This window comes from Xenia sp. Carnegie-2017, unplaced genomic scaffold, assembly GCF_021976095.1.
Source record: "Xenia sp. Carnegie-2017 unplaced genomic scaffold, XeniaSp_v1 HiC_scaffold_4, whole genome shotgun sequence".
In the NCBI taxonomy this organism is placed as follows: domain Eukaryota; kingdom Metazoa; phylum Cnidaria; class Anthozoa; order Malacalcyonacea; family Xeniidae; genus Xenia; species Xenia sp. Carnegie-2017.
The window spans coordinates 3,480,497-3,492,821 of record NW_025813504.1 but is presented as its reverse complement, the minus strand read 5'-3'; the positions used below and the strand labels follow the sequence as shown (position 1 = coordinate 3,492,821).

Sequence of the window (12,325 nt, the reverse complement as noted above, 5' to 3'; positions counted from 1 at the left end):
ACGAGAATCCACAAAACCTTACCCATAATTATAGTAAAATAATATATATTGCTGTGATACCAAGGGCGGTAATAGATCTGTGTGTATGTGGGAGGGGGCATTGCGCTGGGGAGGTCAGTTACATGTGAGGGTAAAGGATGAGCGTTGATTGAAACGATAAATATAAACAACTAACCAACGGCAGATAAATATTTATCTTGCTCCAAGTTGAATGAACGTATTGCGTCAGCGCTTCCACAACTTGCAGCTTCACCAGAGCGATTGATGGATGCGACAGAGCTTCGTTCAATGGCAGAAGATCGCAATAAAACGGCGAATTTATTGATTTTATGTCTCCACGTCGCAACAGGAAAACGCATATGGCGATGGTTTTTAGACACGTGCAACAAAGAGTCATCGGTCACGTGTTGTGGCACCACTAAAACAGCCGGGTAACTGAAAGAAAAATCCACAATATGATGACTATTTTTTGAAACATGTTTATTTTTCAAAGACTTGTAAAGCTTACCCTTTTGCACAAAAAAATATATCATAGGATAGTAAATATGAGTTTGAAAACACTTATGGTAATATAGAAAGGGTTAAATGCTCCTAAGTCTTATTCGGAAATTTTGAGCATAACAATTCAGTAATTGAAAATTATCTCCTCCATTTTTCCCAACTTTACCTTCGACAGGCTGCGTACGAAAGATTGACAATAGAAAGCCTCCAAGATCCACTTTTACTCCCTATACGTTCCTCAAGTACAGAGCCAAAGCCAAGTCTTTTATAGTCTTCACAATACGGAGTTAAATTCAAGTTTTCAATAACCAGCGCATTTTGTACCACAAGGGATCCATCACCCTAACAGAATATATATAACCAATAACATTGCAGAAAAGCTAAAAATAAAGTAAGTAATTGTTAGTAATGGTAAGTAAGGGTAGACAATGGTAAGTAATAGTAACTATAATGGTAAATAATGGTAATTATTATAAGGCAAGCGTCACTTCCGGCTAAGTGGCGCGCTTTGATTGGCTCAGAAACATTTTGCCGGTCCATTATTTTCCCGTAATCGACCACGGTCCAAAATGCGTAATTTTACAATCAAATGTAAACAAACTTCGTAAAGCAAACAGTAAAACGCAAAAAAAACACGAAACAAAAAACCATTTACGAATGTGATTCGAAGGAAAAACACTTGGAAAACAGTTAAACTATGCAGACGATACAATTTAAACGATTTATTTTTTATGGACGAAATCTAGAAAAGTGAAAATCAACCCGTAAAAACATCAAAGACGAGAAAGAAATCAAACTTCGTTTCAGGTCAAATAATGACATATAATAATCCTTTTAATAACCTTGCTTTCTCGGTCTTTACTGAGAATTAAAGGAGGTGCTTAGCATAGTATGAAGTATTTTCATATAACTCAATGCTGGTGAGGCCCCGCAGTATGGTGGAAAGATTTTCATTTGCAATCAAGACAATAGAACAAACATTGTAAAGACATTTTCCATCAGCCAATGTACTAAAGCAAGTTGAGTAGAAAATATTACTATATAGTTATATAGTTGAGGTACATAAATTATTTTTTTAATGTTAGAGAATGATCATGTCCAAAGCAATGAGCTTCAGCTATACAACAAATTAGCAAGCTTAATGTTATGTATCGAGGAAGAGACTCATTATTTATTTATCTATAGGGTACAAAGCAGCCAGCTTGGAGAATTAGTTGCAATTTTACAGCAAACTTTAAAAATTGAGAAGGATAATTATTATTAATATAACAATACCTACAAAGTAAACATCTTAGAGAACAAAGTTGCAGTGTTATAGAAAGTGCTTAGATCTGAGGAGGTAGCTTATTTCTATATCTTTATGGTCAAAGCAACCCAATTTCAGCAATGCAGTTCCAGTGTTATGGCAAGAATTAAAAATTGAGAAGTAGCATTATTTTATATACATATATATCAATAGTGTACAAAGCAAACAGCTTCAAGGACACAGCTGTAGTGTTATAGCAAGCTTTAATAATTAAGGAGATGGCTTATATTAAATGAAAATACGAGGTCATTTTAATGAACTTTGAGTGAATGACCACCATATTAAGTCCATTTGATACATACATCATTAAGGGCCATAAGCATAATTGAGTGATTTTTATCATCTATAGCAAGTAACTATGTCAGAATCTTACCTTACTGATGCACAAAGCATTATATGTCATTCTGACTCTGCGGAAAAGGCAATTCTGAAAAATCACAAGATCATACTCTTCGTCACTATTCCAATTTTGCTTGTTCAAGCTCTATCTTGCACCAAAAAGCGTTCACAAGCTTCTTCAGCTTAAAAATTCGATGGAAATACCTTCTTGAATATTCAAACAACTGAAACTTCGACTTAGTATAGAGCAGAATATCAATACTCGCAGTGTAAGAGACCATGGTAGATATAATATGTATCAATCACTGTTATCAATATCATTGATTTTGGCAAGCTGATTTACTACTATTTCCCATCTGCAACGATGTCACAGACATTGCGCAACAAAATTATGGCTAAGGTGTTGATCCAGGTCTCATGGTGTCACACGCACAAAATGCTTGCGCTGTGATTGGCTTGACACTTGACACCCTTTCTACGGTGTCAAAAGATAGCAAATGGCGCAATAATCCAACCGCCGACTAATGCAGATATTATTTCAAACAAAATTTGTACAATAACCAACAAGAAAAACCAAGGCGTGGGGACTAAGCTTAGCTGGTCTGGCAAGGCCTGGCCGCTGTGCCACACAATAAATCTTATCCAACAGGGAAAACTATGGAAAAACACACACAAAAAAAGAAATTGTGGTACAGTTTGAAACGCAATATGATTTCAAAACAATTTATTAAAATCGAAGCATGGAAAAGGAAGATATTCTTGTATAGAAGACAAAGAAAAAGCAAGCAGTTGGGGGGTGAACCGGTTGACTCGTTAGCTCACTGAGCTGAGCTTATAGATGAATTTAATATTCAGAGTAAGCTTGTTTACAGTTTGCTGGCCGACAGATTTATCCCATGGGAGGTTAACCATTGTTTCCAGTTTGTCTAAAAGCACTCAATTAAACCTGCCTCCTAGCAAAACTTAAACAAGTCACGTCATCTATAAAATAATGTTGGTTTCATTTACACACAGATATATCTATTTCTATGACCCTGATTTGCTAGAAATTTATTTATAATGGCCAGTAAAAAAGGATGTTTTTCTACAGTACTTTGATTGTTATACTAAAACATGTTAAATCTTGTGACTCTTGTCTATTTCAAATTTTTACTTTCACCCTGTTGCAGTTTTATAAACTGATCATCTCAGTTTTGATAAAGAATAAGTTGCATAAATTAAGTAGTTAATGTAATAATACATCTGTGCTGATAATGAAATTGATTATTCAGCAAGATCCGGGGTTTTTAACACTTGACGATGTGATTAGCTTGACACTTGACACCCTTTTCACGGTGTCAAAAGATAGCAAATTGCGCAATATTGGAACAGCCGACTATTCAGATATTATTTCAAACAAAATTTGTACAATAACCAACAAGAAAAACCAAGGCGTGGGGACTAAGCTTAGCTGATCTGGCAAGGCCTGGCCGAGATGCCACACAACAAGTCTTATCCAACAGGGAAAACTATGTTTGTAAATGTAAGATTGTCCAGGTTGGTTTAGCACTGAGAAGGACTGTTTTTGTTGTTGTTGACTGACGTTTCGAAAACCTTAGCGATAGTCATCTTCAGAGTCAAAAAATGTCAAACATGTCCTTCTCAGGACTAAAGCCTGGGCCACACTATCGTCTATATCGACGAAAACGAAAACGAAACGAAAATTCGTGCACGAAATGCATGCCAGACACGACGAAAAATTTCAAGCATGTTTGCAAAGCCAAAACATTATTGGCCAATAAGCAAGCGGCATTTTTGACGGATTAGAAATAATGGCGATCTCTAAAAGAAAAAGATTACTTCTTCTTAAGAAAAAGTTACTGCTAAAATGTTTAAAAAGTAATGGAAATGAATGACTTGATATAAAAAGTTTGTCGGCGGACTATCAATAATACTCACTATCACACGCCAAGTCCGTAATTTTATTAAATTCATCTAAAACATCTTGCCAGTGATTTCTTTTCTTGTTCCTCGAGTCCTTATAATCCGGGTGACTTTTATCATACAAAATTGGTTTTTCTCGCATCAGATTTATCAAAACCTCTTGCCACTCCGCCATGTTTGAGAACAAAGTCTGATATTATCAAGATATTTTTAGCCAATAGTATGCGTTTTCGTTGACGAAAAAGGTCAAAAGTTCAACCCTTCTAATATGAACGAAAACGAAATTTTCGACGAGTTTTCGTTCAAAATTTTCGTTGCGGAAGTTTTCGTTCTAATTTTCGTCGATATAGACGATAGTGTGGCCTTGGCTTAAACCAACCTGGACGATCTACAATTACTAACATGTAACAATACTCCCAGAGAAAACTATGGTAAAACACACACAAAAAAGAAATTGTCCTACAGTTTGAAGTGCAATATGATTTCAAAACACTTTATTAAAATTGAAGCATGGAAAAGGCAGATATTCTTGTATAGAAGACAAAGAAAAAGCAAGCAGTTGGGTTGGGGGGTGGTGTCAGGGCCGGATTAACATTTTGCGGGGCCCATGGCATAATATCAGTGCGGGGCCCTTGCCCCAACCCCTGTGTTTACCAAAATGCAATGAAAAACTGTTTTTTTAACTCAAACAATAAAACCTCGTATTTTGGCCTATTTAAACCAATACGTTGAATATAATTCCAATTTACAATCACGTACGTATACCAAACATTACATACCAATATTAAACAGACTAATATAATAAACACGATAAAAAAAAGACGTAAAAGGTTTTACTGTGCAGAAGTGTTAAGCCTTATAAACGTTATGCTTACGGGATTTCATAAGAGCAAAATCATTAATCAGGGATGACATATCAATACTACGCAGAACATCATTTTCAATACTCAGAAGAGCAAGGCTATTTAGTCGTTCCTGTGTCATGGTTGAACGAAGATGATCCTTTATTAGCTTTAATTTCGAGAACGACCGTTCACCAGAACAATTTGATATCATCATACTGAGGTAAATGCGAAACACAATAACAGTGTTTGGAAATACAGTTTCCAGGTTATTTCCCACAAGAAACCTGTATATACGCAGTTCTAGGAGTCTACGTTCACTTTGATGTCGTCATCATCATCGGATGTTACATCGATGTCATGGTCTTCACTAGGCTGAGCAGAAGATCCAATTCGAGCTGAAGAATAATGAGGTGCAGCTGCATGACTCGCATCTAATGCTCTTTTCACGAATTCTGTGTTGAGAAAGCTAGAAAACTGGAGCAATTCATCACCCAAATTGACTTCGAGGTCAGTGGAAAATGCTTTTTGCAATCTTTGTGCGTTTTCCAACACGTCTTCAGCTGGCAGATCTGTAAGCTTTCGCAGAAAGCCAAACTTTTCAGCAATGTTGATGTAAGCACTCAGTCGTTTTCGCAACTCAGCATCCAGACTATCGATTATTACAAGGAAAGTACCTGTGCGAAACTTGTCGGCTGGAATCTGCAACAAATCAGGTGCTGATCCTGGCTCGTCGTTACGACGATTTCGTTTACGCACGCGCTTGATCTCTTCTTTATATTGATCACATTCACTGAGCTCCTTTCCTTTGGCTTCAAATTCTTCAAATCTGGTTCGCAGCGAAAGGACAAACTCAATCAGCGATTCATATAATGCAACAGCAGTGTTGAGATCTTGATCAGCTAATTGCAGGATCTGACTTGTTCTCTGAAATCGTTGCAAGATTTGATGCCATAATGCTGCCAGAATTCCAATTTCAAGCTGGGCCATATCAGACGCAAGACTATTGGCTTCATTTTGGCTTCAGGCTTCTCATCTTGATCATCATGGATCTCGTCTAAAGCAGCATTAATTTCCTCGTATCCTATTACTAGAGCTTTTGTAGCATCTGCACGTGCTGACCATCGAGTATCAGACATACGTTTAACCGTTGGAAGTCTCTTGCTTGAAAGTTGGTCGGTTAAAACTTTCCAACGATGCGTTGAAGCAGCAAAGAAAGAGTACAATCGTTGGAGGAAGTTGAAGAATCTTGATGCTTCTTGACAACAACTGGCAGATGATTGTCCAACAAGATTAAGGGAATGTGCAACGCAGGGTATGTACTGTGCTAGGCTACAATGTTGCTGAATAATGGCCTGCATACCATTATATTTCCCACTCATATTGCTTGCATTGTCATATGACTGGCCGCGGCAATCCGAAATATTTATATTATTGGTTTCAAATAATCTAGTAGCCTTTCAGCTAGCAGTTTTCCGCGATGTCCACGTATGTTAAGGAAAGATACAAATCGTTCGACAGGACCAGAGGGTAAAACGTATCGAAGAATGCATGTCAGTTGATCAACGTGGGAAATATCTGGGGTAGAGTCTACACAGACGGAGAAATACTTTGCAGCTTTAACTTCTGTAAAAATCTGCTCGCGAACTCGAGTTGCCATCAGTTGGATGAATTCCTCGCAAATGGTCTTTGAGAGATAGGATGTGTGACCCTTTCCTTATTTGCATTACGGTTGATGTGTTGCGCTAGAAATGGATCGAACATCGATATAAGTTCTAATGTTCCCAGGTAGTTACCGTTTTTTGGCGATCCAACGATCTCATCAGTGCCGCGAAATGGTAAACTTCGCTCGGAAAGGTAACGGATGGTTTCTGTTACCCGCTCAAGTACTGCCCGCCAATAGTTACGCTCATCACTGGCCTGTGTGACCAGTTCTGAATCAATACGGCAGCCAGCATCGCTACGTTGGAGTAGCTGAAAACAGCATTACGGTGCGCTGAACTTTTCTCATGTCGTGGAATTGACTGGGATGCGCGTTTCCAGTCATTATAACCTTGTTTTCCAAAACGATGCTGTCAGTCATGAGTTTACACGCAAAACAGAACACGACATGTTTGGATGGTGAATAGCAGAGCCAGTTTCGAGGATGTTGCTGTTTTGTAAGCTCATGTGTGTACGTGAACAAAGTTTTTTGACATCGTCTATTGTAAGCATCTCCTCATATCTTGTTGATGTTGCGCTGAAATCGGCATCGGAATTTCTGCACTGACTACTCCCTTGACCTGCCCAGTGCTCTCTCATATTGTCAGAAATATCAGTAGGCCATAATCCCAAATCACAAGAGTATCCATCATTGTTATCAGTGGAAATGGACGTATCACCAGATGTCAACTCCTTGGATGTGTCGCCGGTGTCGGGTTCCTCAACTGCTTCTGCCATTGTTGTCATCGCTTCATCTGCAGCAGTCAGCTCAGAAGAACCTTCATCAGCCTTCGGAGGAAACAGTTCCGATATTTTCGGCATTTTACTTAAAACTTTACTTTCCCGTAAAATTCGTTCATCCTTTGCCTTTCGTTTTGCTGCTCCAGATGCATATTTGCGATTTTGTCGCGGTCGCGGTTGCCACCCCACTGGTGGAACTCATTCTTTAATTGTTAACTATATTATAGCAATTAGCAAACCTAAAATTTGAAAGTGACGTTTTAGTAATATTTACTTTCACAAAAACATAGAAGGACGATTTGACGGTTTACTATCGCACATACAGAATTGTGAGAAAATAAATCAAACACGCATACGCTTCTTGGGCCTTTGGAGCTGCCAGGAATTCAGGACATTTTGAAATATATTGTTATTTCATATAAATCGGCAATTTATATATGAGGAATAAACATGTAACCAAGGAAACGTAAGAATGCAGACGGCTCACGGCAGTTAGTAAATCATCAAAACTTACCAAGCGTCGCCGTCACTGCTTCAGCATTCAGCCAAATACCTTGAATATCTCCAGTTTGAATTTGTCAACAACACTTACAAGTCACAAACAACAGCAATCTCAAAAATTATCAAAATGAATCGAAAAATGTCTGATAGTATTCAATACGGTTTGAAAGTCGAGACTACAACAATATCGAGTTGCAATCCTACTGCCAGACGAAAGACTTTATGTAATATAATAGGTTTAGCTAAATTAACGGAAACTGCAGCATGTAATATGACGATACAAATGAATCTCCTATCCCATTGCAAAATATAGCCTATATTTTGCCAGTGAATCATTGATACTTGCAGTGTTACCGTTTTTGGAATTGGGCCTCACGCTTTTATATTTCAATTAGTCTTGGCCGTTTCGTTTTATTTCCCTTTTTTTCTTTTTCCAAAGGCAAGCGCGGGGCCCCCAGAAGCGCGGGGCTCGCGGCATATGCCGCTTCTGCCATATGGTTGATCCGGCACTGGGTGGTGTGGTGGTGAGCCGGGTGACTTGTTAGCTCACTGAGCTGAGCTTATAGATGACTTTAATACTCAAACTAAGCTTTTTTACAGTTTACTGACAGACGGATTTATCCCAAGGGAGGTTAACCATTGTTTCCAGTGTTGTCTAAAAGCACTCAATTAAACCTGCCTCTTACCAAAACGTAAACAAGTCACGTCATCTATAAAATAATGTTGGTATCATTTACACAAAGATATATCTATTTCTATGGCCCTGATTTGTTAGAAATTTATTTATAATGGCCCGTAAAAAAGGATTTTTTCTACAGCACTGTGATTGCTATACTAAAACATGTTCAAACAATTCTGTTTTTAATCGCAAAAACATTGCAAAAATAGTATATAATACATGTTTTGCATTTTAAACTCAGTTTTCCTTCACTAAAAGGAGGATGGTTAAAATAAGACAAATTTTGTACATATTTTTGTTAACATATGAATATCAAACGAAAAGATATCACACTGGTCGTTTACATCGATCTCAGATCGATCTAACGTAAAGCGAGCTAAGTGTAAACCTTCTCTAAAATTTGAGATCGATCTCAGATCGATCTCAGTCAGCTCGCTTCGAAAAGTGGTCTAAGATCGATCTGAGATCGATCCGGTTTATATGTGAACGTAAGTGAGCTTATTTCGATAGAACAGTTTAGCTCCCATGCCGTTTCCGCCAAAACGCAGACATTTTTCTCAAAATTAAAAATTAAAACAGAGAAAAAAGCTTGGAAAATGGCGCAAAAACGAGAGGTTTGCTCCGAAAAAGACTGTTTAGCCCTCCTCTCAGCGTACGGTGCAGAAGAAATTTAACAAAAATTGAAAGTTACCCACTAAAAAGCTTATATTTATAAAAGAAATCAGCATTATAATGAAAAAAAAGAACAGATTGTGATTGGACGCAATGTACAACTAAATTTAAGCATATGAAATCTGAATACAAAAAGTTCAAAGACACATTATCACGATCAGGAGCTGGGAGAGGTAAGGAACCTAAATTCTTTAACGTTATGGACAGTTTCTTGGGTGACACGCCAGAAGCAAGGGGTCTAAAAAACGTCATCGATACATCTGATGAATCAACGTTTTCATCAGCTGATGCTGAAATAAAAAGCATTAACGTGCATGATAATGATGGTAAGTTATCGTGGATGAGTTGAGATCGAGTGGTTTTTTTTGCAAAAGAAAATATTGGTTTTGCATTTCATAGCAGGAGAGCTTACAAAAATGTGGACACTGGAGGATCATTGAAAAAATGTCCACAGTGCGATGAGTTTGTTGAGCTTACGACAGCAGGAGCCCATGTTGGAAACAGCACTGCAGTATACGCTGATGATGACAGACTTGTTTGCCCATATTGCGATTACATTGAAGCAGGTAAATAGTAGAGCATTGCATGTGTGTACTTTATTTTGTTTTATTACGTCGTAACATTTATGAGATATGTTATGTAGATGTCAGTAACGCAGATGAGAAGTTACCTAGTGAAGCAAATGAAGAATACCAACCATCTCAAAGTGAAAACAAATCAGTGCCAAGGAAAAGAATACCAAGGGGAAAGGCAAAGCTCTCCAGCATGCAAGTGGCATTCGACAATGCAATGAAAGAGCACAACAAATATCTAAAGGAGTCCGATGAAATGTTTTTGTCAGAAATGAAAAAGAAGCAGAAAAGGAGCGAGAGTTGTAAAAGGAAGAGCTTAATGTTTATAAGGAGTCAATGTCACTTCTTGCAAATGCAATAGCAATGAGGTCTCAGCCTGTGCAACAACCATTCTACAATGTTCATCATGACGATGAAAGTCAACAAACCTATTATAAACTTTGATTTAATTTAAGAACATGAGTAATTTAGCTATCCTCAGCTTATTGTGTTATCAAAAACTCAGTTAAAGAATTTCTAATTTGCTGTGCACTTGCGACTGTGTTCTGTAAAACAAATTCTGAAATTTCATCATCAGGAATAAGTTCAACATAATCTGCAAAAAGTTTGTCAGCTCTACTCTCACAAATATTTTGTACAACACAACATGCTGCAATTTTCATAGGCAAATGATCTAAATTTGTATAGTTCTTGTTAAGTAGGCATCTAAATCTGTTTTTAAAACGGCCAAATGCACACTCCATGACTTGTCTTGCTTTACTTATGTAGCAATCAAATTTCTTTTGAGCAGGACTGAGATTGCCATCATTAGGATGCCTCCTCACCAACCATGGTAACAGTGGATATGCTGGATCACCAATAAGCATGAATGGTACATTGCAACCACATATCTCTTTTCCTCCCTAGAGTATATCAAGATTATGAATTTTTTAGTGGCTATTATCAAAAATGCAGTAAAATTTGCCTCTGACCTAAGATAAGCTTTTTATTATAAGAACAGAAAACTTACATCTGGGAAAAGTTTTCCTGCTTCAGCTTTTGCAAACACTCCCGAGTTTGACTAAACTCTTGCATCATAGACTCGACCTGGCCACTTTATGCAAATGTCAGTGAATCTTCAAAATTTTTTAAATTAATATTTTTTTATTTTTTAAGTGTGTGTAATTTGATTCACTTTGTGTAACTTACTTACTCAACTAATTGAAACACATGTCTAAATTAATAAAAAACCTATTTTACACCAGTCACTGTTAAACTTCCCCACGCATTTCAGGCAAAGAAAAATGAGACAAATTCCTCATTATCTTTTGTTTTTAATGCATTCGGCACTTGTAAAGTTGTCGTTTGAAACGGGCCTAACACCACATTCTAACAACGCATACATATTTCATAGCGCGTGGATCTTGTAATGAATACTATAAATACTGCTCTGTAGATTAATAAAATCATTTAAATCAGTTTGTTCATTTAAGTTTATTCATGTTATTCATGACGAATAACACGAACTCAACATGGGGAGGCATGCTGACGCCTGATGCATTTGCTTTGCTATATTTTGAGGAAGAAAGAGGATTTTTCAAAGTATGCGCCAACCACGATCCGCGAACGATAATTTAATTGACAGTTCTGTGCAGCCGTTAGCGAAATATGAGATATTCACATCCAATTCAAACGGAAGTTATGCGTTGAGAAATGACATTTTTATAAACAGTAACTTCCGATATTTTAATAGCAACAAAGGCTTACAAAGCAAGATTCAGTCTCTTCCAATATCGTGTATCATCAATATTCCTTAAATTACTATTTTTCCTTCCAAAGAATTTGCGACGTAGAACATGTTTGACACAATAAAACACTGAAAACAGCCTGTGTACACCGAGATTAGTGATACTTCGTATATTAATTTAATATTAGTATGATTTGATCGTCATATGCGCACCAGCTGCACAGTATCAAAATATTTATTTTCACGACGCACACCATGCATATTAAGGTATTATTGGGATTGCATTAGTGTCGCTACCGGTTTACGTATCTCGTCAAAAACGACATACTCCAGCCTGCCAGCCCGCTATTTCGTATGAACACGACGTGAATATCCATAGTAAATGTATTGCAAAGCAAGATCATAGATAGATGAGATGTCTCGATAACCGAGCTCATGTGAACAGGCCCTAATTCAAGGCAGCTAGTTACGTGAATCAAATGAAAATAAATTATAAATTTTCCTCAAGATAGTCCTTGGAGTTCCGTTAAATCTGTGTAATATACATGTACACGCCATAACCTTAGTTTGCATGTCATGAAAATTATTGAATTTTAAAGTTGCCTCTCCTTCTGAAATGTGCAAAGATGTTAATTAATATTATCGATTCTTCATCGATGTAATAGTAAATATCTCAAGGTTTGTTAGGCACACCTAAAGATGTAAAATGTTAATGCATATTTATTTTTAACGTTGAAAATTTAAATGCCACGTCAAGCAAATTTTATTCAACCAAAAGCAATCTGTAGCTACTGACCACGACACAAAAAGGGAAAAAAGTCA

At 37.2% G+C, this 12,325-nt stretch overlaps 1 protein-coding gene across 3 annotated transcripts in view; it reads right to left on the bottom strand.

Moving 5' to 3' along the window:
• The window catches only part of LOC124455410 (myotubularin-related protein 5-like), a 45,056-nt gene extending 42,572 nt beyond the window's left edge, over positions 1-2,484 (bottom strand). For 2 of the 3 annotated variants that reach the window (XR_006951832.1, XR_006951833.1), the window contains exons 1-3: positions 2,181-2,484; positions 668-843; positions 176-435 (exon numbers count right to left, since the gene is read on the bottom strand). The gene's annotated coding sequence lies outside the window, so the exon portion shown is untranslated. The remainder of the gene's footprint in view (positions 1-175; positions 436-667; positions 844-2,180) is intronic. The other variant, XM_047006055.1, reaches the window with a different exon arrangement.
• Positions 2,485-12,325: the final 9,841 nt, after the last annotated feature.